The sequence below is a fragment of the Lepisma saccharinum genome, chromosome 29, assembly GCF_977018435.1.
Source record: "Lepisma saccharinum chromosome 29, izLepSacc3.1, whole genome shotgun sequence".
NCBI lineage: Eukaryota > Metazoa > Arthropoda > Insecta > Zygentoma > Lepismatidae > Lepisma > Lepisma saccharinum.
This window is the reverse complement of record NC_139257.1, coordinates 20,001,504-20,027,722: the sequence shown is the minus strand read 5'-3', so window position 1 is coordinate 20,027,722 and position 26,219 is coordinate 20,001,504.

Sequence of the window (26,219 nt, the reverse complement as noted above, 5' to 3'; positions counted from 1 at the left end):
AAGGTAAGACTTCATGATCTGGTATGGTTTCCATAATGATCTGTTTTTTGAAACCGAACAAATTCATAGGCATGCTGGTTATTTATTCTCACAACGTTGCAACGTTTAGAAAGTCGTTGATTTTGTTTCTGTATTTTCCGTCGTTGGGTTTTCTCGTCACGTCGATCGTCGCGAATCCGAAATCGTCAGCGTTCCGAAAATTGATTGATCAACAGACCGTTGAGTTTAGTTAACATGGAAGGTAGAAATTCATGATCTGCCGTGCGGTGTACAGTCTCCATTGTTTGCTTTCGGAAACCAAAGTGATTCATTGTCCTTGCTAGTTATTTATTGTGTATGTGAGATAGTTAATTTTTTTTATTTTAGTTATAGTTATTTAAGTTCATTTTTTTTTCATTTGCATTGCCTACAATTTTTACTAATTTCTAAACGATAGTGTCCCCAAGGCAACGTGTGGATTCCACAAGACAAAATACATCTTTTATCGTCATGCGGATCTAATGCTACTTTCCTAACTTTGTTTGTTGTAATCACGTGGTCTACACTTTGGATTCTTTGTTCTATGCTTAGTATCGTCGATTGTGAGTAAAGGCAATCAATGTAATCGTGGAAGGTGAGTTTGTTCTCCACCGTATTTTTGCCCACACCTTTTGCTTTCTTCGTGACGCTACTCTCTGTTCTCATGGCATACATCTTCGAACGCAAACCCGCGAACTCAACAATAATATCACCGTTACATTCATCTTTCAGTTTACCTAGGACTTTTTTGTTGAGGGATGGAATTCCAAATCTGTTGGGTTGAGGGTACGCAGAAGTATCGAAATACTCAAGCATGGAAGGATTTTTTATGTCTTCGTATAGGTTAGGTGTTTGTATGCTGTAAATGAAGCTGTCGGTGTCCGTGTACAAAAGTGATATTTTATCATTGTAGAAGGGTTTCATCACGTCATAATGAAATTCGAACATGTAAAGTTTCGACAAGTCGAGAACCGTTGCGCCAACGTAAATTGGTTTTCTGAATTTCATCAATTTTATATCTAGATTGAAAAGTGCCAAATTCTCGTTGTAAATTTTTCTCGACTTGAATCTAGGATCGGCTATCCACTTCCGACATTTATTCTTATCGGAAATTAATTTCACGTCTACGTGCTTTCTAACATTCTCCATGGTCTTTCCGTACACCGCATTGTTCATTAATTTAAAAAAATCCTTGTCTAAATCGGAAGTGGCAGCTGTTCTATATTGTGTGTTAGTTTCTATGTAAGGTCTTAACCACGTGGAATGTTTAAACTTTAGTATTCTTCTAACATTTACTATCTGAACACCCTTCCCAATCAAAAACCGGAGATTCTTGTAGTGGACGACGTATCTCTGTTTAGGGTCCAATGTTAACAAAAGCTTGTCTTGAACGGAGTCGGGTGGACATGTGATTTCGGGAGTCGGAGGCAAATCCGAAAACGTGTCGTGCTGGTGGTCGGAGAATTGGAGATCTACCTCTGCGAAGAAACCACACTCGCTATCGTCGAAATGAATAATGTCTATCGAAGTGGGATCTAACCATTCGAATCCCCCGTAAGGAAGTTTCTGAACCATGGCATGTCCGTAGAGATTATTAACGTCGGCATAGAAGATGTAATTCGATGCTCGATTTGAATCGTAATCTTCTTTCATGTGTACGTTATTAGCTTTTGCATGTCTCTGTACGCATTGCACCATTCCACCTCGTATCCCTCTTTCGATGAATAGCAACATGTCAACGTCCGATATCAGTTCCAGCTTGACCTTTGTCTGGAATAACATTGCCGACCACGCTAATCCCGGTAGACTGTAGAAATACGCTGGATCTAATTTGTAAATATTCGTTGCCGTTTTCCTGAACGCTTGAAAAACATCCGCGAGTATCGTCACGTCTAATTTTAAGTATGCGTCGTGGTAGTCTCCGAGTGTCCTACATTCTAATTTCTCCCACATGAGTTGCGCGTGTTGGTATTCTTCGTCCGTGATTCCTTTCTCTCTGAGTCTGCTGTAAAATTCTCTTGGAAGTGGAAGAGCGTCGTCGTTAAATTTAGAACCATCACTAACATATTCGTAAGGATAAACCCCTTTACGTCTAACGAGTTCTACGTCTACGTTGGGAAAACTAGCTCCAGTTATTTTAAATTGATCGTCGGTGAGTTTGTTCGCTAAAGCATCCAGACTTGCAGAGAGAAATCTATACGAATCCAGGAAGCGCATCTCGATTGTATTTTTCGTTCCCGGAATCGACACTTGCTTGCTGAGACTAATGTAGCGTTCTTCATTCTCGGCCAAGACACCTATACGTTTCGGATCGTAGCCAAGATGTCTCACCAGGTGGTGAAAATCATATCCGCTTCCGTTGTGAAAGAATATGGGGATGAATTTAGGTTTCTGGATTTTAAGATTGCACGTGTTGCAAATTCCACCTATGTAGTTTCCGCTGAAATGATCGTGGTGGAATATTTTTTTGTTCTCATCAGTGAAACTTTGATCACATACCGGACACACCTCAGTGGAATTGTAATTTTGAAGTTCATTTTCAGTTAAAGGTGCCATCGGTTTTGATGTAAGCAGTACGCTACCAATTACCTCAACCTCCTCCACCATTTTTTCCAGGAAGTGTTCGATTACATTTGGCCCGCGGTATATATATGCTTCATTTATTTTATCACGTTGCACAACAACATAGCCGAAACTATTAGGTTGATGAAGCTGGTACGGCGTTGTGGAGGAAATTTCAGGATCCGGTTCGCAGTAGGAGAGTGGTTTCAGGAAAGACTCGAAATCTGCGACGATGATTGCGGGATGTTCCAACAATGCCTTGTGCATTTTGAATTCTTCGACTTCGTTCGTTTCGGGCATCAACATTCTAGCCGGTCTGTTGTCGCCGCAATACATTTTATGTTTGGCAAGTTTCTCCAGAGCAATTTGACGTCCGGTGTATTTTCGATAATCGAGTTGTTTTTGATCGTCGAACGTGGTTAGGCATCTCGGACAAACTTCGATGTTGTTTGCATGCTTGGTTGATTGACTTCTGACCAAACGTGATAGTGAACGAATTAGCGTGTAGTGATGAACATCCTCGTTTGAAATGAGAAGGAGATTAATCACACTAGCATCGTCATCATCGATATCGCTTATCCTGACGGGATGCACGAGATATTTATCTGACGTGAAGGAATATACATTAATAGCGATGCGTTTTCCGGCACGATTTTCGAACTTTGTTATATCCGACAATGTCACCGGGTATTCGATGCCAGACATTACACTTTCAAAGTCGGTCTCATATTGCTTGTAATTAGAAACCTGTTCTGGATTATTTGACCAATGAATCTGGTGCAGTGCAGCCAACACACACCAGAGGAAACACTTGTTATCGCTGTTCTGTATATTTAACACAGCCCTCTTGTGTTGAATGTTCGGTGGAAGAGGAACGTAGCTGGAAGCGCGAAGAGGCGAGAATCGGTTCACGTAAACGGTTAACGTGTGAGGACTTCCACACAGAGACCATCCCGACCCTTTAGCCTCGAAATCGTCATGTTTCTTAACCAGCTCGTTGGTAACTTTATAATAGAAGTTGTCCAAATTTTCGACGTCAGCAAAATAAAGTGTCTGGTTTTTTGTACAATGATAAAAAATACTCGTTGTGCCATCAACTTTCTCGTATTCAGAAAACAGAACAACGTATACTTTTATAGAGTTGTTTTCAAGTTTATCTTTTAAAATATTTAGTACAGATGTTTTCGTTTCATCCAAGAAACTAAGGATGTCACGACCTGGTTCTGACTTAATTGAAAAATCCTGGAGTTGGTCGTTAAATGCAGATCTAATTGGTTTGCATTTATTAGATAATTTAATTTGCTTGGAAGTGGAAGCTTCCGTTTCTAAATTATCGATTTTCCTTTTCGATGTTCCTTGTTCGGTCGATGCTTTGCAAATTTTGAGATGTTTACTTAAATTTGTAATGCTGAACATCTTTCCGCATCGAGCACAGGGCTTAGAAGGTAACGAACGATTAATTCTCGAACCTGTTTTGCTACATCTTGCCCTGTGTGCCGATAAATTGTTCCTTAACATTGGCTTCCCACAAGTAACACATTCAATTTTATCATTTTTACGATTAAAACTGGTGGTGGATGCCATTGCTTTCTCCAAAATCACAGAAATCAAAAATTCTAGTATATAGCGACACAATTTTCAGGTATGTTATTTTATATAAAATTTCTTGGAGTGATTACAAAACTCAAAAATTCAATCTACTGTAAATAGAATTTCAGGTATGTTATTTATATAGAATTTCTTGTGTGCGAATACAAAAACTCAAGAATTCAATCTATTGTAAATACAATTTTCAGGTATGTTATTTTATATAGAATTTCTTGGGGTAATTACAAAACTCAAAAAATGAATCTACTGTGAATATAATTTTCAGGTATGTTATTTTATATAGAATTTTCTCGGGGGCGAATACAAAACTCAACGTTTCAGCTACTAGGACCTCATTACCATGAGCCTAATCCTAGTAAGCCACATACACACCTGTTCTTCGTATCGCATATGCTAGTAAGTCAGATGACATATTGGGAGAATCACATTTCCCCCAATGATCCCACCACAACAAACATCGCACATGCTAGAAGCGTCACATCAAGCTTCAGGCGTGCATCGTGGTAATCACCGAAAGTTCGGCAACCCAACTCGACCCACATAGACTGAGCATGCTTGTACTCCTCGTCGGTAATACCTGAACCTCTCAACTGGCTGTAGAACTTATCCTGGGGAGGCAGCAACTCTTCTTCGAACTTGGAAGGGTCTGTGACGTATTCGTAGGGGTAGACCCCTTTACGTTTGATGAGTGCGACATCTAAGTTTGGGAAACTTGATGTAGTAATGGCTAGTTGGTCGTCTTGAGCTTCCCAGCAACAGCATCGAGGCTTGCCTGGAGGAACCTCAGAGAGTCGAGGAACCGAAGCTCGATGCTGTTGCTTGAGTTGGGGATCGGCACCCACTTGCTGATGCTAATATAACGCTTTTCGTTCTGCGCCAGGACATTGATTCTCGCATTGTCGTACCCTAGATGTGTAACCAAGTGATGGAAATCATATCCCGAGCCATTGTGAAAAAAGACCGGTATTTCATCAGACGGTTTCTTATACTTGCAGCATAGCACGGCATAGAATTTAGTGGAGTATGTAGCCAATGCATCGTTGAGGATGGATATTATCTTAGCTCGCTCGCTCTCCAGAAAACTACGCACATCGCAGAAGCTGTCTGATGTTATGTTAAAGTCTTCTAATAAATGCTCAAACGCAATTCGGTCTGCTTTCTTCGTCAGCTTGACGCATTTGGTAGGTGGCGATGCATCGAGGGAGGTTACTTCTACCTTTCGCTTGGAAGGTTGCGGTAGTGATGTTCCAGTGCTCTTGCAAGTAAGCTGGTGTCGCTTGAAGTAGTCAATAGAAAAATTGTTTCCACACTTAGAGCACAGTTTGGTCGCACATATTCGCTTTCCCGGCACACAAGTACGACAGTGCCTTTTGAAAATTTTTACTTGACACAGTAATTTGGCACGTAGGGCAATTTTTTTCAGAACGCATAATGCAGAGATTTTTTGGGGGTATGTTATTTAATACCAAATGCTGTGCAATGCAAAATATAATTGCTCACTTTTTTTAACTATTTTCTATGACCTTACTTTGGGTTTTTTTTTTTCGCCAAATTATATGCTTCTAGTCTCCTATACAATACAATATACGTACAATATATTGTCAACGGTATTATATTTGAGCGGGCCGCTTGTCGCCTAAACACTACAGCTCACAGGTCGGGAAAATCTGACATGAAAGCAGATAATACGCTTATGGCTTATTTATATATAATTTTCACGGGGCGTACAATATTGTCAACGGTATTATATTTGAGCACGTCGCTTGTCACCTAAACACTACAGCTCACAGGTCGGGAAAATCTGACATGAAAGCAGATAATATGCTTATGGCTTATTTATATATAATTTTCACGAGGCGTACAATATTGTCAACGGTATTATATTTGAGTGCGTCGCTTGTCGCCTAAACACTACAGCTCACAGGTCGGGAAAATCTGACATGAAAGCAGATAATACGCTTATGGCTTATTTATATATAATTTTCACGGGGCGTACAATATTGTCAACGGTATTATATTTGAGCGCGTCGCTTGTCGCCTAAACACTACAGCTCACAGGTCGGGAAAATCTGACATGAAAGCAGATAATACGCTTATGGCTTATTTATATATAATTTTCACGGGGCGTACAATATTGTCAACGGTATTATATTTGAGTGCGTCGCTTGTCGCCTAAACACTACAGCTCACAGGTCGGGAAAATCTGACATGAAAGCAGATAATATGCTTATGGCTTATTTATATATAATTTTCACGAGGCGTACAATATTGTCAACGGTATTATATTTGAGCGCGTCGCTTGTCACCTAAACACTACAGCTCACAGGTCGGGAAAATCTGACATGAAAGCAGATAATACGCTTATGGCTTATTTATATATAATTTTCACGAGGCGTACAATATTGTCAACGGTATTATATTTGAGTGCGTCGCTTGTCGCCTAAACACTACAGCTCACAGGTCGGGAAAATCTGACATGAAAGCAGATAATACGCTTATGGCTTATTTATATATAATTTTCACGGGGCATACAATATTATCAAGAGCGTCATATTTGAGCGCGTCGCTTGTCACGTAAACACTACAGCTCACAGGTCGGGAAAATCTGACATGAAAGCAGATAATACGCTTATGGCTTATTTATATATAATTTTCACGAGGCGTACAATATTGTTAAGAGCGTTAGTTTCCGTAGAGCTCTCTTTTCCATCTTTCCTCTAAACAGTGAAGCTGTAGAAGACACAATTAGCTAACCTAGCATACGACATACCTTCCTAATTAATATGGATATTGTCACACATTCCTCTTATTTTATACTGTTGTAAATGGAAAAGATTATGTACGGTAAATGTTTTGTACATTATAGGAAAAAATGCAAAATATCCTCCAATTTTAATTCGAATCGAGTCGAATTTTTACATATTTCCACGCCGCCACATATTGTCCTATTTGCTTCTTTTACTTGCCTTGCTTAATTAACTCTCGCTAATTAGCATTTTTTTGGAAGAAGTCAACTAGAACAACATATGGCGGTATGAGAAATATGTAAATTAAAGAACATTTTAGCAATATATGGGCCCTAGCAATTAGCTTCGTCGACTAAGAGTACTCCTTCAAACATCTTCAGCTAGATCGTATTACTACGCGAGGACGTTTAAAATTTTTGGGTGTTGAAAAAGTTTGACCCTACTTTTTTATTTCTATTGTTTGCTAATAGATGGCGCTAATAGTACCCCCTCCCCTCCCCTCTCCCTTCTTCTCCTCTGCTGTATGACAAATAGCACAAACATAAAAATCAAGATTTTAGAGAGCAAAACATAAAATTTGCATGCATCTGATGTCGAACCGGGAACTTTTATCTTTCGGGGAGTCAACATTATTTTTTACTCAGTCGTCATATAACATGAACACACGCAAACATTCACATGTGCTTTTTATTATTTTGTGTTCGGTAAGTACAAGTATATTCTTACATAAATTATTGTTTAATTTAATAAATTGTAAACTCGAAGCCTGCTAAACTAACACTCCTTCTGTATTTCATTAAACTATTGAAAGCGAATGTTGCGTGCATGCGGAAATAACACAGAAAAAAAAAGCGGATGGAAGCAATTTAAAATCACTGGGGCAAGGTCAGTATTACGAGAGCGTAAAAACACGTGTTTTCATTCAACTTCGAAAAATAAGAATAAATGTGTAATCACAGTGCTTACTCATGTATTTTGTTTAATATTTTATTTCAAATTCACTGTCAGAAACTAGTGTTGTTAGTTTCTGCATGTAGGTTTATTTACTCTGTTGGTTGTCACTGTCAAGTTTTTAGTATTCGTACAGCATAAAAAGCTATAACCCCCCTCTCAAAATATATACATTGTATACGCCAAGATGCCCAATAGCCTGGCAACACATCATGAAAAAACATGCCAAGAAAACCCAGTGGGTTTATAAGTCAGTGCTGCCAATTCCTATTTGTAGGTTAGCTTAGCCAGTGAAAGATCATATAGTAGAATTTTTGTAGAGTAGGTGTTTGCGAGTTCCACGATGCCTTGCCCGAGGATACCCTATGCAGTGTCATCCTAATTGCAGAGAAGTCCTTCGCCTACGACGTGAAGAACGAGAGGGTCACGGAGCAGTTTTAAAATTCATAAAAAATTGCCACATACTAAAAATCAACATCCAACACATTTTAGGTTATATAAAATTTGTGAAAACCTTATAATACTAAAATATTAAAACAAACAGAGACCCTTGTAGGTTAGTTCGGTGCGTAAATAAAAAAAATGATAGGTTAAGTTATATCACTTAGGATCGTAAAAAAAATTAAAAAATCGTAAAAAAAAAAGATAGGTTAAGTTGTATCACGTAAGATCGTGATATACCTACCAAGTATAAATGGAAAAAATGAGTGCAGTGAAAATTTGTACTAAAACATCGCTAAACGCTATAACATCGACAAAAAATTGTCAAAATATGTCAAAAACTTATCTTCGATTGATAAAAAAAAAATACCTACAAAATATGATCCTCAAATGATGACGTTCAAACAGTGCATAAATAAAAAAATGATAGGTTAAGTTATATCACTTAGGATCGTAAAAAAATTAAATAATCGTAAAAAAAGGATAGGTTAAGTTGTATCACGTAAGATCGTGATATACCTACCAAGTATAAATGGAAAAAATGAGTATAGTGAAAATTGTACTAAAAACATTGCTAAACGCTAAAACATCGACAAAAAATTGTCAAAATATGTCAAAAAGTGATATTCAATTGATAAAAAAAGAGGATACCTACCAAGTACGAGTGGGGGAAAAATGAGTATAGTGAAAATTGTACTAAAAACATTGCTAAACGCTAAAACATCGACAAAAAATTGTCAAAATATGTCAAAAAGTGATATTCAATTGGTAAAAAAAGAGGATACCTACTAAGTACTACTTTGAAACAACTAATATGCACTACTACAGTACTTTACACTAAAGCAATTCATGCAACATTCCAGTTAGTTCTTGGGCGTTGCAATTGCTATGTATAATATTGATTGATTGATTTGGTGTTTAAGTCCACTTTATGCACAGTAAGGCTAATCGGGACTGGACCTGCAGTTTAGAATGGGATCCGCCGAACCACAATGTGCCTCCACCGGGTATCGAACCCGGGACCCCTTGATTACAAGGCGACAACGCTACCACTGCAACATCGGAGAGGCCTCAATGTACAGAGGTTCTCAAAGTTTTTTTTACCTTCAACAGTTTCATCATGTCATCCTCATCGTTGCGATTAGCCTAACGTAGAGAAAAGCGACGTTAGATAACAAAAATCAAATTTCCCGTCAGTGGTAAAGCAAGCTTCTCCAGCAATCCATTTTTTAAATTCATTCTGAACACCTTGTGCTGAAACTATTCTCACAGATAACTAACTACCTCCTTTCACACACACAATAAAGCAAATCAGTACTGATCGACTCTTACAGCTTTCAGGTGGGGAAAAAGGGGAGGGGGTGGAGGAGTTTTGTTCAAGTATGAGTCACCAACCACCAGTTGCCCAGTTTGCTTACCCTGATTCAACGGCATTTGGTATTTCCAAAGACCTGACATCCCTTGAGACCCTCAATTCTCGCGAATACCAGATTTCAGTCAGTTCAACATAAACAAAGCAATAGCGTAACTAAAGCCCCTATCATACGGAACTGTATTTCTAGTAGGAATGCTCTGGTTGGCGCTGAACTAACTTTCTAGGTAGCAATCATGGGCCGCCTGGCTGACTGCTTGACTGGTTTGGAGGAATAGGACATGTTCTAATTGCTACTTGCTTTCCTCGACTGGATTCTGTGGAACAGCCAATCAGAGCAAAGTTTCGTCTTGTGAAGATAATCTGTGAGTGTGCAAAGGAGCGTTTTTGTTTGTGGTTTCCGAGTGTTACTCCAGCAATGTATAACGTATACAGCATGAAAGGCGCGTTGAGTTACACCATCTATGCTGAGTACACTGTGTTTACATTTGAAACAACTAAAATATTCTTCCATACGTGTACAGTAAAAGTAGTAAAGTATGTATTCAAGCAGCGCCATTTTTTGTACCTAATAACGTTTTATACGAAACTCTATTACTCTCGGTTGAATAGTTATCGGCTTTTAAAAATGTGAAGTGATGCATTGTTTACATCTCACGCGGCCGCCATTACAACTTCCCTCGTATGGGAATAAAAGTCTATCGACAAGTACGCTGATAAGTATCGTGTGAGGCGAAAACTAACAAATTGGTAGGCAGTCCAGCGCCAACTAGGGCATACCTACTGGAAATCCAGTTCCCTGTGATGCGGGCTTAACACGTTCTGCGCCCTCTCGCAACTTTCAGTTGGGCGCCCCTACTTGTTTTCGCTTTTTTACATAAGGTTTATTTTCTAAAATATTATTCACGCCTACATTAGACATATACAAATATGAAAATACTACATACTACATACATGTAATTTGAATTAATGTAAAAACTGGTACGAAAGGTTAAGACAACAAACTGTAGAAAGTATACATTATCATTACATATGAAAATTCACTGTTTCTACAAAAATTACGATATTGTTAATTGCCGATTACCAGGCCACTCAATCTCTGTCTTCTCATTATGCTCTTCAAGTAATTTTTGATCAATTTTAGCTTCGAAAACGAAATCTCACTTGATGAAGACGTCACAGGTACCGTCAAATACAGCATATATAAGCAGTGCATACGTCAGGAATGCTACTATCCAGAATTTTGTTTTCTATCAACAGGAATTCTGAAACTTCGCTGATGTTCGACATGTTTTTTTAATTATTATTATTATTTCAGTTTTGACACTACATTACGAAAACAAACAATGTCTGTAGCTACAGTGCAAGATCCATTTTCTTCATATTTCTCACAGAAAATAGCAGATTCCACTCCAGGCCCGTAGCCAGGGGGGGTTCGGCCCCCCTGGAACTGCCATCAGCCCCCCCTGGCACTGCCATCAGCCTCCTTTACATTAGGTAAACTATTTTGCATAATTTGTTCGCAGTGAAGAGTGAAAATGTAGACAACTCACAACTTTAAGGATAAATCCACAGAATATGAACAGTATCTATTACATTCGCTCATTTTGTTTATGAGCAGAAGTAGCTGCAAGTATTTAGAATATTCTCTAGACTTCAGAAAGTTCTTTCATAGGGGAGCTTCTTTATCTATACCTTCACTGTCCCTGTTGCAACCTCCCGTTTAGACAGAAATCTGTGACTTTGATGTCATCATGCAAGTTCCCTCCGCGCATCTGCGTCAAAGGTCAACAACAACTCCCAAGTTTTGGGAATGAAGGGGAGTTTAATTGCTTCGGCCGGGGGTGGAATATACTGTAGGCACTGTGATTAAATATTGTGCGTTTCTTGTGTGTGATATACATATCTGTATCATCTAAAATAGTATGGGGTGTGTAAGGGATAATTTCAGTATCAGTCAATTAACACTTCAAGAGATGTTTTAAAAGATGTAGAAAAATGTAGTATTTGTGTAGTATATGGATATTTATAAATGAATGAGCGTCCCCCCCACACACAATTTACCTTCATTTAATATTTTTTTTTAAAAATGGACTTGGTTTACGAAGCCCCCCCTGATAACCCGTGAGCCCCCCCTGGAGATCAATTCTAGCTACGGGCCTGTTCCACTAACTGTCTGGGCTTACAAAGGTGGAAGCTATGTTTGATTTGTTTCATACTCTGAAATCTATTGTTTACTTGATTTAGTACCGTACAATCTCTAAAGCACGGTAGAAAAACTTATTTTCTTCCCTGTCGCCTACCCTTCGGTGACGTAATCAATGACTTGGACTATTCAGCTAAGGAAGGTTTTCTTCTAATCTGGTAATTCACTAATTTTCTAATGATTAACATCTTCTGTTTGCAGTTGTAAGAACATAGAAATAAAATATGTTTGGTTTAAATATATTTTAACGCCGGAATGAAAACTTTTGTTAACTATCGGTCTTTATAATTCTTACTGTTCCCCCGAACCCCGTTCACCATCCGCACCGCGGGGGTTGCCGGCGTGCTATTTACGCCACTGAAACAAAGGCTTACCTTCTCGATGTAGGGAAAGCTAAAGGCGCGTTAAAATGATGTTTCCTATTACTAACATCTATGTGATGAGCTAATAAATAATTATAATTGACACGTCCTTTCCCATTGCATTACTATTTATTGTTATTAATGATCTTTTCTCTTGTACAAATGTTTATTGTTTTTTTATCTGAATTTCTGTAATTTACCTATCACTGATAATGTCAGGATAGTGACTAACCTGTATATACTTATCTTGTAAGGGCTGTTACCGTGGCAATTACGGGTGTGTTTTGTCTTGACTTTGTAGTTCGGGCTCGGTTTTTGAATAGAGTGATCAAGTTGAATTATAAGAAGTTTAATTTCTTTGAGTGACATGGATTATATGTTAGGCAAAGAAGTAAAATAGACTTCCTTATTCTAAGTGCAAACTTAACTTTGATTTTTATTTGACGAACTAACAAAGTTTTAAGAAAAATCTGAAGAACTTACTATTGTCCCAACAACTTCATTAACCTTCATATGTTAACAATTGCACCTGCATTTATACATCATATAATGCATACCTAACCTACCCCCCCCTCCCCCGCACACACATTGAACTACCGAAGACTTATTACTTATCTTTACTCAACAGTATACATACTAATCTATTCAATGTATTATTTTATCATTGTATAATCTTTATATTATCTTTATTGTATTATCATGATCATTATGTTTTTTTTTCTTTCTTTTTGTTTTTATTCATTTATTGTATCTTTGATAAGGGTTGGTTGTAAGAACGGCCCGTGAGACCGAAACACGCCTGCTTAAATAAAGACCATTCTATTCTATTCTATTCTGTTCTATTATCCCATACCCTGAGAGGCATCACGCGAATGCTTTCGAGTCCTTCAAGTAAACTTATTATTTGCTCTTTTAGTTAAATCATGTTCTTTTGACTAAAGAACGTGTCATAATGTACAGTTTGTTATTATTAATCTTATTTCTTGTCATTATCTCCTTATTTTCATTAATTTATGCTTTCCTGGTGTTCAAATTCAAATTATTGTAAATTGATCTTTCCTATTGGGCAAAGGAAACAAGATAAACAATTGTAAGTTTTTTTTTATCGTGATTTCAATTGTTCTGAGCTTCTGCATATACGGAAACTTTGTACCTAAAAAAGGGGGAATTGCGTTCTCTGGTTTTGGCAACACTGAGTTGCAGGCAATCTAGAATAAAGAAACTGCATAACTGTGTGATTGAGTTACATTTAAAAATGAGTGACTAACTATAATTCAGATACTCTTGGGGCAAAGTTACAGTAACTCTATGACTTTTTAAAAAATAACTGTCCAATTCATTCAACTGGCAAAAAAATCTGAAGAAGCATTTCAGTTCTTGCCAGTTTTCCTCAATCCCTTATACATGCACAAGAAGGGATGTTAATAAAAACAAACAAAAAAAGTTCTGTATGATATTGGACTCGCCGCTAGATGTCACCCTCATCGCGACATTCTATTTTTAGCAAATCGGAATATATTTCCCCTGTCCTCCACTCCTCCACAATGCATTTGACCTTCGCAGAGAAAGAATTCCGTCTCCCCCAACCACTTTCCCTTTCCCTCACCGAGTTTTCGTACCCGAAAATGGTAATTTCTCCCCCAAAAACCCACCCTTCTGCGTCCGTAGTCCATCCCCCTCGTGCAACGTTCACCCTCTAGCCCCGATGCAACATCCACCCTTATTGGTCAAATGCGCCGCATCAGCCATCATGCTACGGAGAGTGGAGGGGGTGAGGCAGTTTGCCGACATTGCCACATTGTCGATCGTGGCGCTGTTGTCAGATTGAACGAGATTCTTTTTTTTTCTTTCTTTACGCTCCGAGGGGGAAAACATTTTTGTTTTATCCTCACGACGAAGATAATCTTGTCACTTCAATACGAAGCAACTTTCGTCCGTTTTGTTGTTTTCTAGCTAGACGTCTGCATAATAACGTAGACTGTATGCATGCACATGGGCGTGTTTTCGAAATGGAAAGGGGGGAGGGGCAACTGCCCCAAAGATATAAGAAAAATAGCATGGACGTACGGAGAGGGGGCATGGGGGAGCCGGTGTAAACCCCTGAAAAATGAATGTCGACCAAAATAATATATTTCACATCTATAATTTGAATTTTAATCACAGTATTTTTTGTTAATTATTATAAGGGCATTCCAGGAACACAGTAACTTCAAACCCGACGGACTATTTTGTGAGGGTAATGCTATTATGAGCCTTGTTTGTCCCCTCCCTGGAAAAAAATACCCTTGCCCGTCCCTGAAAAATCATACGGACGCCCATCAAAAAGAGTAATAATTTCTCGCACAACAATTAGTATTTGGTAATAACAAGAATTTAATCAATTATAACATATAATACCTATTTTTCTCTGGTAATAGTAACAAATGGAAAATAATGTAAAATGAGAAATTGAAAACAGGCTTTCTTCAGGAAACGTCTTTTCTCTCATCTAACATAAAAATCTAAAGAAAAAGACTACACAAAACAATCTTATATTATAAATGAATAGTTTTCGAAAATAAAATCTAAAAAAATCCAACTAAAAGAGATGAAACAGGTGAGTAGAGAAGCTTGCTTAATTATGATTAACACAATTTGTCTTCATTTTCTGCTATTATTAGAATTGAAGAGGACTTATGTTCCACCATGCAGAGGATCTTTGTTGGATGCTCCAGTGGTAAGAGAACTGAAGGCCAAGAGGACAATGGAAGGACAGTCTTAGATTAAGCTGAAGTACACTGGCAAGCATGGTCAAGGTTGGAATCACGGGCTAAGCGGGGGTACATGGGGCGTGTTCCCCAATAATCCATAATATGTGTTATATATATGCATGGGCGTAACGTAGGGCCTAATTTTGAGGGGCTGAACCAGATTTGGGGCTTGAAGTTGACCCACATAAAAATGCTTACGTTTCCGGTCTGGTATCTGGAGATCTATGGCAGCAATGACATTTTGGAAAGGTAAGAGTTCCGTGAAAATCGTTTGCTGTGGAAACATCAATGAAGTAAGCAGAGACATGTTTCAAATTATGGAAGGGTTCAGAATGAAAATGAAAGCAAGCAAATCTATATAAACGAAATATCACAGTAGTTTGGCTGGTGCTTCTACCTGCTTCCCCTCTCGCGTTTGGAATGGACTTTTCCAGGTAGTCTTATCTTTCCTGGCTGTGTAAAATTCGTGTTGGTAGTTTCAGCCCATAATCAGCAAAATGCATAATTCGCACATGTCCTTTCAAAGTAAGTAAGTCTAATCATGATGCGTTACATTCATTGAGTAGCTTCGATACTGTAACCCTAACCAACAAATATTCTTTAGCCAGTTTGTTCACTGGATGCGTTTTCAGTGTACTAACATCATTTATTGCACCAAAACAGATTTCTTCCATTACACCAAGGGATGTAGAATATGGTTGAACGAGACTTACTGCTACTTTGCATCAAATTAAGATATGCTTCTCCCATCCCGATCCAAAGTCTGTTCTGTTTGACCTGAAAGGAAGTCGAGAATCCAGCAGAGCGTAGCTTCAGGGACGCCGAGGGGGCGGCCGCCCCTGGCCAAAGAGGCCGCTGTATGAGCAAAATAATTGTAGCTGCGCACAGTGAAAATATTAAATTAATATTGTTTGCAAAGAAATAAATATAAACTTGTTTGCTCGCAAAACAATTTCTATACGAGATAGATCAAGTTTATATTTATTTATTCCTTAAAAATTGATACTGCATATGTAGTGTTCATGGCAGTGGCGGAGCGTAGTCTTCTGGGGCCCCTGCAAGTAATATATGGATGCCCACCCGCCCTTAGTGACAAAAAAAAATCATGATGCCGGAGTGGGACGGACGTACAATAGTTAGCTAATCCCCCTCCCCCCTTAAGTTGTACAAGAAATTAACTTTTACTCCAAATACGCTGCCCCATTTTTTGTTATCGACTTCTACTGTATATCAGTGTAGATCTGAATCTCTGATAAATAACTGGAAGAAGAATCTGGAAATATTTTATTTTATTTCAACGCAGCGGTACAGCCAGCAATCTTTTTTGGAGGAGGAGGAATCTTCCCACTGCCAAATATTTTGTTCCTGATCCTTTGTCTTTTCTGCTTGAAACATTTTTAATGAGGTTACATATAATACACAGATATTTTTTAAAAAAATACTGTTTTGAGGGAATTGTTAAGAGATAGTAAACACTCATCTTTTGGACTTTGGATGCGCCTTCAGCCCCTAAGCCATCCCTGGTTGCGCCAGGCCAAGATTCAATGTAAGAGTGGCTCACATTAGCATTCTAATACTAATAGTGAGTAATATACTCAAGCAAACTTATCACTGCAGTTATGGGGGGTTGAACCGGACCTCTAGATTGTCGGTGGTGTCCTAACATCACATTAAGTCAATTGCTGTCTGGTACGAAGAAATGGCCACGGTCTCCGGTCTTGAGATATATATAAGCTGCGATAAGACTCTATTCACTGAAAATTTGTCTCTGAATGAAATGCCGCTTGAAAGGACTGACCCCCTCCACCCAAAAAGAAAGGTTTCCACAGACATAATGTTTAATTTTAGTGTTATTGGACCTCAATATCATTATTCATAATTTTAACGCTGCCACATCTTTTCGACAGACCATTGATCATATATTTCTTAAAGGCTTTTTAATGAAACAATAACCGTTTCATTAATAGATCACCAGTGCTCGAATTTGCATATCTTTTCTGCAATGTTATTCTATAAGATATAAAATCACCACACCATGTAGATTACATAACTTCTAGTGATGAAAACCCTTGGATTAATTTACAGATATCACACATGTTTCTGCCCTCAAAACCTACTGTACCTATTCTTGAGTTGGTTCCTGTATTTGGTCGATGGCCTGTGATAGCAATATAAAGGGAACAAACAAAGTGGTAAATTTCTTTATCAGAATAGTCAAACATAGATGTCCAGCCCTTGTAAACGTTTCCAAGCACGAAATTCTATCCACTCTTCAAATTCACGATATTTCCCTTCGCCGTCAAGTTTCAGATTTAATATTTCTTTACAGAATCATGAATGGACAACGTTTTACTTGTGAACTCTTGCCATTACTTTACATACGGATCCCACGTACCAACAGCAAATGCAACAACTTCTTTTACACAAAAGCCTCAAGGCTATCCCTAGAACAAGGGTAATTTCTTTATAGGCTACAAACAAGGTACAATACACTAAATGATCCTCCAGGCTTCCATCTATCTAAGCAGGCTTTCAGAAAGGCATGCATCAAGCAGCTGAAGAGTAATTAATATTTGTTATACCCTAGTTATTGTTTTATTCTTGTTACATATATGTGTGTTTGTATGTGTGTGCGTGTTGTTAATTTATATTTTTCTCTGTGTTGATATTCTGATATACAGTAAAATGGATTCTCTCTGAATTCAGGATCTTTTTAAAATAAAATAAATAAATATTAATGTATTTACGATTCTCTGCTATAATAATTGTAATAATTATACTTCACAGCAAAACTTTGTAAACTATCCTATCTAGCAGAATGGAGAAATAAATAAATGCCCTTGCCGACATGTGTTAGGGAAAAAAAAACATTTGTTCGAAGTATAATATGATATTTAGTTTTAATATTTGCACGTTTGAATATTTTACAAGCGTATACCTCTCCCTTATAAAAAAAACAATGCGATACCCCTCTAGCCTCTAAAGCAGCGCCATGAGACAAACCTATGCTTGGATTAAGTCTTACTAATTTTATTTAAAAGTGAAACAAAAGGATAGTATTCCACTTGATATACTGCCATTTTTATGCTGTACTTGTTACGTAAGTGTATATAAAAAGACTCTGTTATAATACACAATTAACATTACGCTTTATACAAACACTTCTTTTTAAAATCTGTTCTGGTGCAAAGATTGGTCAAAATGATCCTTTAATTAAAACTGCATAATTGTTTTAAAATATTTAAAGTACTAGTTTTACAATTGAATTTAGTTTTTAAACCTTCTTGAGTAAACATTTAAAACCCTTCTAAACTTCTACTCTTCGAGTTTGAAGTAACGGTTCAGCTTCTCCCTAAACCTTTCAGGTAACGTCTCAGGTCACTCTTTATAAAATCCCCCAAACCTTTACTAAAACTATAAAAGTTTTCCCTAACCATTTTTTTCAAATAGTAGAGGTTCAAAAACGTCCCGAAACCTTTCAGGTAAAGGTTTTAATAAGCTCCCCTCAAGACCTTTACTTGTACCTTTCAGATAAAGGTATAGAAATCATCCCCAGACCTTTACTGAGACCGTTCAGGTATACGTTTAAGGAGGTTTTATTGCTCTGTCGTACATCCCCCATATCTGTTTAACTAGTATATAACTTCACTTGTCAGACACGTGGGAGTCCATCCACCCCGTTCGCTTTCACTTGGCACTCCTTATATTTGCTTGTTTTGAAAGGCCGATGTCTGGAAGCTAAGAATACTTAATTTTTTCAAAGCTTTTTTCCAAACAAGGTTCAGAGAAACGGATTTCAAAATATTTATCTTAGCCCAACTCCTCTTATGCGCCATCTAGTTATTGAACTTGAACTACACGAAAAAGTAACGTTAGTGTTTTCTTATTGTTGGATCTCGTGCACAGGCCCTCAACAATTTACAGACATCAGTTGAAGCAAGCCATTAAAAAAAATAGACAAGAACTGTAAGTGTGCGTTATTTCAATTTGTTTGGTAAAAAGATAGAAAAGTGAGTCGGCACGAACGGGAGGGAGGGGGAGGGATAACATCGAAAAAGGGTTTCCTTAAATACGATATATCGACGCCATGCCATGTCCACGTGTTATCAGAAGAAACAACCATTTTAAAGAAGGGGTTGCAGCCAGTGATGTGCCGTAGACTATAAGTTTACGTCTACGTGCGTTGTCTACACGTAATCTACGCGTAGATTACATTGGGTTGTAGTTTACATACACTACGTAGACAATCTAAAGTGCATTAAAATTAATTTTCAAGGGTTTCATGAAAGAAAAGTGACACTTTCAACTATATTGGTTCCTAACGAAATGAAAAGAATCCTATTTACAACAAAATTTCTCTTCTCTTCTATTATCAACTATGGAAGAAGATAAATAGTATGAAAAACAACAACAGATGGCAGTCGTGAGGCAAAAGTGGTCTTTTCCCCATAAAGCACTAAATGTATCCTATATTAGGTTTCTTCCTAGGTGAGAAATTGTTCGAATTTGGAAGAAAGAGTATGAAAAGATCTCCTCACACATCAGCAACTGATACGCAGTTTAATTTTCTTTAATTCCACGGCGCCCTTTGCTAAGTTATCACCTTTCGCCATGTTGTTTACATAGATTACGTAATCTACGTGTATAAAGTAGTCTACGTGTAGAATGTAGACTATCGTTGTTTACGTGTAGACGCACATCACTGGTTGCAGCTGCCCCCGCAATACAGGGGGGCCCCGAGCTGTAGGGGCCCCGCTATGTTCTCTCTCTGTGATCCTGAAATTTTATATAATCCCAGAAATTCAGCAGTTAGTGTCGCTTATTTAAAAAATGGATTTCCGAAACAGAAAGTTGGTTCATAGTAACATATCATATGACGACGTCTGCGATAATAAGCAGTGGCGTGTTGTCTCAGCCAGAGGGGCCCGCGCACCTTGACATTATGGGTCTCCTCCGAAATTCAGAATTAGGTTACAGATTACAATCGATAGGAAACTTCTCTCATCTCTTACCTTTATAGCTACGCAATTTTCGAAAATGTAGTGTAACAGTTCTGAATCGAGTAGAAAGATTTAGTTGCTCAACCGGCCGATGCCTTATACACAATATATAAACAAGCAAACTTGACAATTTATGACCTTTTTATTACCAGCAATATTACGTGATATTTAAAATGAAACTTCCCACCACATATTTTCAAGGGGGGCTCCAAGCCTCAGTATGAGATTGAAATACGGTCCGAGGTAAATGTACCACATTGTCCGCACCTATTACGTTATACTTCAAATCCACGACTTTTGCGACACCGTCGTATGCGACAGTAGCATTTCTGCCGTCATATGCGACACTGTATGGAAAATATATTCCATGACAGTTGCGACACAAAGTGTAAATAGCTTCCCTTCACACTTCATCCAGGCTAAGGACTGGCAGCATCATGGAAGCTGGTGTGTTTTTTAAAACCTTTATTAGTTTTCCTTCACACTGGCATCATGGAAGCTGGGTGTTAAAAGCTGGATGTATTTATCCTTTGTCAATGACGGATTGTTTAGATCCCTTGTCAGTAGCTATAGGAGCAGACTGCAATCCCTTGTCAATGTAGAAATGTAGAATGCGTCGTTTCTCTTGTAGTTGAACCAACATCTTACTATTTTCATTCTAATTTCTGAACGTACGCCATTCTCCTCAAAAAGCGCTTAAGATCTCTATGCATTTCATAGTCGGCAAACGCTCTTTGTATTCTTTCAACACATTGTTATACACAGCCGCACGTCTGGATCTGTTTTGTAATCGTTTGTCAGTCCCAACTCCTGCACCTCTCGCCACAAACATTGGTTAAAGTGATAATTACAACCACTGATCTGAGCCTCGGGAAACACATTCTTCAGAGACGCTATTGCTGCTGCACGTACGCAAATGTCGCTAATTCTGGTAAACAAATTAGAAATCGTACGGGAAAATCCAAGCAGTGTCGCTTATGACGGGAAAAAAAGTTGTTGCCTTAGTGTCGCAAATGACGGTGTCGGAAATGTCGGAACTCCATACTTCAAAGGGGTCCAAAAACTCAGAATGTTGAGCCCAGGGGCAATTTTTCCATTGCCCTTAGGTCCAGTAGCCCCAATTCCGCCACGCAGGGTATATCCTCGAAGTGCTCCAATCCCTCCAATAGGCATTTCATTGAGCGACAAATTTTCGGTGAATAAAGTCCAGTCGCTGCTTAATTTTCTATCTTTCAAGACGTGAGTCAGTCTCTATTTCTTCGCAGCAGACTGCAATTGACCCGAAGATATTAGGTCACCATTGACAATGTAGAGGTCCAGTTCAACCCCCGTAACTGAAATGATAAGTTTGCTTAAGTATATAACTCACTATTAGTATTAGAAGCGTAATGAGCGGCTGAAACGTTGAATCTTGCCCTGGCATAGCCAGAGGAAGGCTTTTTGGGCTGAAGGTGCATCCACCTCTAAGTCCAAAAAAGGCATGTTTGCTAGCCTCTTAAACAATTTCCCCGAACAGTATTCTTAAATATATACAAAGGATCACGAACAAAATAGTTGGCTGTGTGAAGCCTCCACCCTCCTTAAAAAGGAGAATAAGAGAAAATATTTCTAATTTCTTCATCCAGTTATTTATCAGAAATTCAGACCACCCTGATTTAGTTTGGACAAACTACTAAACTGTAGCCTAAGTCGATGACAAAACTGGGAAGGAATGGGGGGTGCTAACTATTGTGTGTTCGTTCCACTCTGGCATCACCTCGATGTTTTTTTTATTCCACTGAGGGGGCCCCAATATTTTACTGCGGCGGGCCCCCAGAGAACTGCGCTACGCCACTGGTTGAGAGAAGAGAAAATAAAAATTCAGCCTACAGAGGATATAAGAGATATGAAGGGTCGACAGAACAAACGCGAAAGTGAAATTTTCGTGGTTAATCCAATTCATGGTTGTGCCTTTCGCGGTTATTCCACCGCTCCGATAGAGGCGAAAGACAGACGGAGAGAGAGAGAGAGAGAGAGAGAGAGAGAGAAAACATAGGGTAAGTCCCGGATAGATGGCCATAGTTTTTCAATGACCTACCAAACGAAAAATGCTTAAGAAATAGTTCATGAAAGATGTAACATTAGGTCCTGAGTTTATGTTTTATTATGCAAAAAAAAAAAATATATATATATATATCGTTCGGAGCATTCTATAAAATTATAGAATGTCCATCTCTTACCCAGGAGAGAAGGCCCGATGACGTTATGGTTATGTCATACCTCGGAATCAACGAGTCCCGCGTTCGATGACCCGTAGAGGTACATGCTGGTTCCGATCCCATTTTAAACTGTAGTCCCATACCCATTTGGCCCATCTGTGCATAAAGTGAACTCAGAAAAAAAACTCAAATTTAACTATAGCCGAGACGGCCTCACATATGGCGTGGAGACCGGCTTTATGGCAGTGACCCTCTGTTGCCGCGTTTACCTACGAAGGAACTCGCGGTCAAACAACCAATTAGGCTTACTGCTTGGGCAAGAAGGGGCATCATTACAATTCCCCCTCCCCAAAGCAGTCTGCAGGATGAGAGGATTTTGTTAAAATAACAGTTCTGTGCTGTGAATGGACACCGTTTGGTACGGTGGCAGGAGAATAGTTCTAAGGAGCCACGTGGTTTTGTTCACATTAAATCGAGATTGTTATTCCCATAGGAAAATTGCCATCAGCACGTCTTAGTAAAAAATGAGAAATTAAGTAATGTTAAGGTGGAATATTCAGAAAAACAGTGATTCATCTACGCACCCTCAAATTGTCACCTCACAAATGGAAAATTCTGGATAAAATCTTTGCCGGGAAATGCATTTCATATTTGTTACAAATATTTATGTAGAAATTGGATGAACGCGTGCCCCTAAATATCGAAATTTACAATAAAATTTCCCTTTCGTTGTTAAACTCCCGTCGGGACCTATCTGGACAACACAGACCAAGATATTTCTCAATCTTGTTATTCAATTTTCCAGGTTATGGTGAAAAATCTCTCCGTTACAACCAAACTAAACCGGTTATCTGAGGGGAGAAATGGACACACACACACACAAATGGGTCGTTTCGGGACAAAGCATAGAACTTTTGCCCTTGCACACACCTCGCTGACGATAATAAGAGGCAAACCTTCGTTTGCCGCCCTAGATTTTTGGGATTGTTGAGTCGGACGGGAGGTGGCTATTTTTCAGCAGGGGTCAATGCACCCACGTTTACACAGGACTGGGGTAGGTTCTTTTCATAGGATCTCCAACCCCTGTTGTTGCTCGCAGCGTGAGAACGAGCCTTCGATATGACAAACCAGGGTCGCAGTTGATTGAGGAATTCTCCTCGGCCAGGGCAAAAATGAATCCGAACAATGTTGCCAGATGTGCCTTGCAATATCCCTGTTTCCAGCCGAGATTCCACAGACTGTTTTGTTTGTAAAAGTTGCTGGCCATTTTGGGGGATGTGTTAAAACGCTGAACTGCTGGCCGCCATGCTGAACGTTAGAAAAAATATCAAGAAATTGCGTGAAATGCTAAAAATACAAGAACCACTGTTGCAAACTCTCAAAATTAGCTAAATGTGGACATATGTTTCAGTTACTTTGTAAATTATGACGTTATCAATAATCCTAAAACGTAAGTTCTTTACCATAAGACTTAGCTTTGAGCAATGAAGAGGAAATAAAAAGTTCACTACTTCCAGTGCAAAAATTCCTCTCGCATTGACTTTCTTTTTCTGAAGCATTGTAACATCTGAAAAACAGAGAACTTCATCTAAGATATGCGCCAAATAAAATAAATATTCAGTTTTATTTAAGAAATCTCTATCGTCCTGCCATCTAACGGATTGAATTTTCAATTCCTTAAAAGTGGAATTTATTAACTCATATTTATATCATAAATTCCATTGCGGTGCAAAAAATGGACATATCTTCTACACCAGCAGAAACGAAATAAAAATATCATCTCTTCACCAAAGTTGATAACAAATCAATCGGCGAAAACGTTTGCGGGAACCAGGCTGAATTATTTCTTCTTTTGTTTCTTTCCACTTGAAGTTCGCCCATGATGAAACTGCTTCTTCTTTCAATTTCGGACCTGTACAATGTTGCTAACTTTGGATCATCTATATCTAAATTCGATTCCAATTCTTTCTCACCAACCGGGACTCACAGGTCGTCGCCCCCCGACGCCTCCACGAGTGGCGTTTAAGTGGCATCGAAGAAACTGTTAAATTTTTCATCACTCTTGCTTGTTTCCAAAGCGCTGATATGTTTGCACATCGTAGATTAATGTTTTGAAGACATTTGCTCATTACATTACGTGGAGTTAAAAAGTCATACCAGATAACTAGTGGGCACAGGAATGTAAAGCCACGTAACTGGTTTGCAATACACTGAGCCTATGTGCGACCATTTGGACAGTTTTATTGTCGACAATTATTTGAAGGAGCGCATCATAGACCTCTCCCACTTGATACCTCAACGGAGTGAAGGCATCAAATCTGCTTTTCCACCTTGTGGCACTCAGTGGTTTTAAAGTAAGAGTACTGATATGTTCCTTCGAAACTGTGGGTTGGCAAATATTAACTTCCAAGTTATATAATATAATATAATACGAAACTTCCAAGTTTTCAATAGGCTTATTTTTTCTTCTCTTCAAATTTTGCCGCCCTGAAAAATTGCCGCTCTGGGCAGTGGCACGGTTCGAACCCCCCCCCCCCCCCACCTTTCCGCTGGCCCTGGGCATGACCATCCATCACACGTATGGGATCTTTCTGGCACAGATACCGCTGGAGGCTGAGGTAACTCCAGAGCCTTTCGGAATACAGGCGGCATCAGAGACAAGCGTTTGAACCGAGCCAATTACTATGAAAAAAAATAGATTTCACAACTAAGGACAATCAGGAAAACGCTAAAGACATGGATAAAATGCTCAAAATATACATCACATTTTGCTAACCTTTTTTACAGCATAGTCCGGAAAAAGTTTTTTTTTACCCACTACAAGTTATTTATCCACACGACACTAGCACCCCCAAAATTTCCCAATGCGCCCTGAATTTTTTCATGAAGGCCTAATTCATGGCCATGTGGGTTCTAACATGTGCGTCGCCAGAAATTTTTGCAGGGGAGGTCGGGCTAATGATAAAAGTTGAATAGTAGAAAAAATATAAGTATTAATACCAAGGTCATAAATGTTATTATACAATAATAAATATTATAACCTAACAAAAATCAGTTTTATTCGAAATAATAATAATAATTATTATTATTATTATATAAATGCGTAGACTCGATCCACCAAACGAGTGAACACCAGGATAACTATTTTCCATTAATTCTTTTCCATTTTATGCAGTTAGTATCTGAGATGCATTTTGATATTAACTTTGCACGTCTCGTTCAAGAAAATGAAAAATGTTATGGGATGTTTTTTCATAAAGTTTGTTGTGTGACCTACTTCTTAGAGTTTTGAAAACTGTAAAAGCCATTCGTTCTTTGGATGAAATGGTAGAATATAACCTCGTTACTGTATTTTTCACTCAATGTTTTCCATCCAATGCATTTTTTACTTTGATTATTCTCTTCGAATACTAACTAAATGAACTTTATTTCTGTTCTTAACAATATGAGTAACAAACTTTCGGCTTTCTTGTATCTTTATATGATCAATGGCAATTTCCAGGGGGTCCACCGACCCGTTCGAGCCCCTCCCGACGCCCATGGGTTCTAAATGTACCCTTATACCAGTGATGTGCGCCTACGCGTAAACAACGATAGTGTACATTCTACACATAGACTATTTTATACACGTAGATTACGTAATCTATGTAAACAACATGGCGAAAGGTGATAACTTAGCAAAGGGCGCCGTGGAATTAAAATAAAATTATACTGCGTATCAGTTGCTGATGTGTGAGGAGAACTTTTCATACTCTTTCTTCCAAATTCGAACAATTTCTCACCTAGGAAGAAACCTAATATAGGAAATATTCTAGTGTTTTATGGGAAAAACACCACTCTTGCCTCTCGATTGCCATCTGTTGTTGTTTTTTGCATACTATTTATCTTCTTCCATAGTTGATATTTTGTTGTAAATAGGATTCTTTTCATTTCGTTAGGAACCAATATAGTTGAAAATGTCACTTTCCTTTCATGAAAGCCTTGAAAATTAATTTTAATGCACT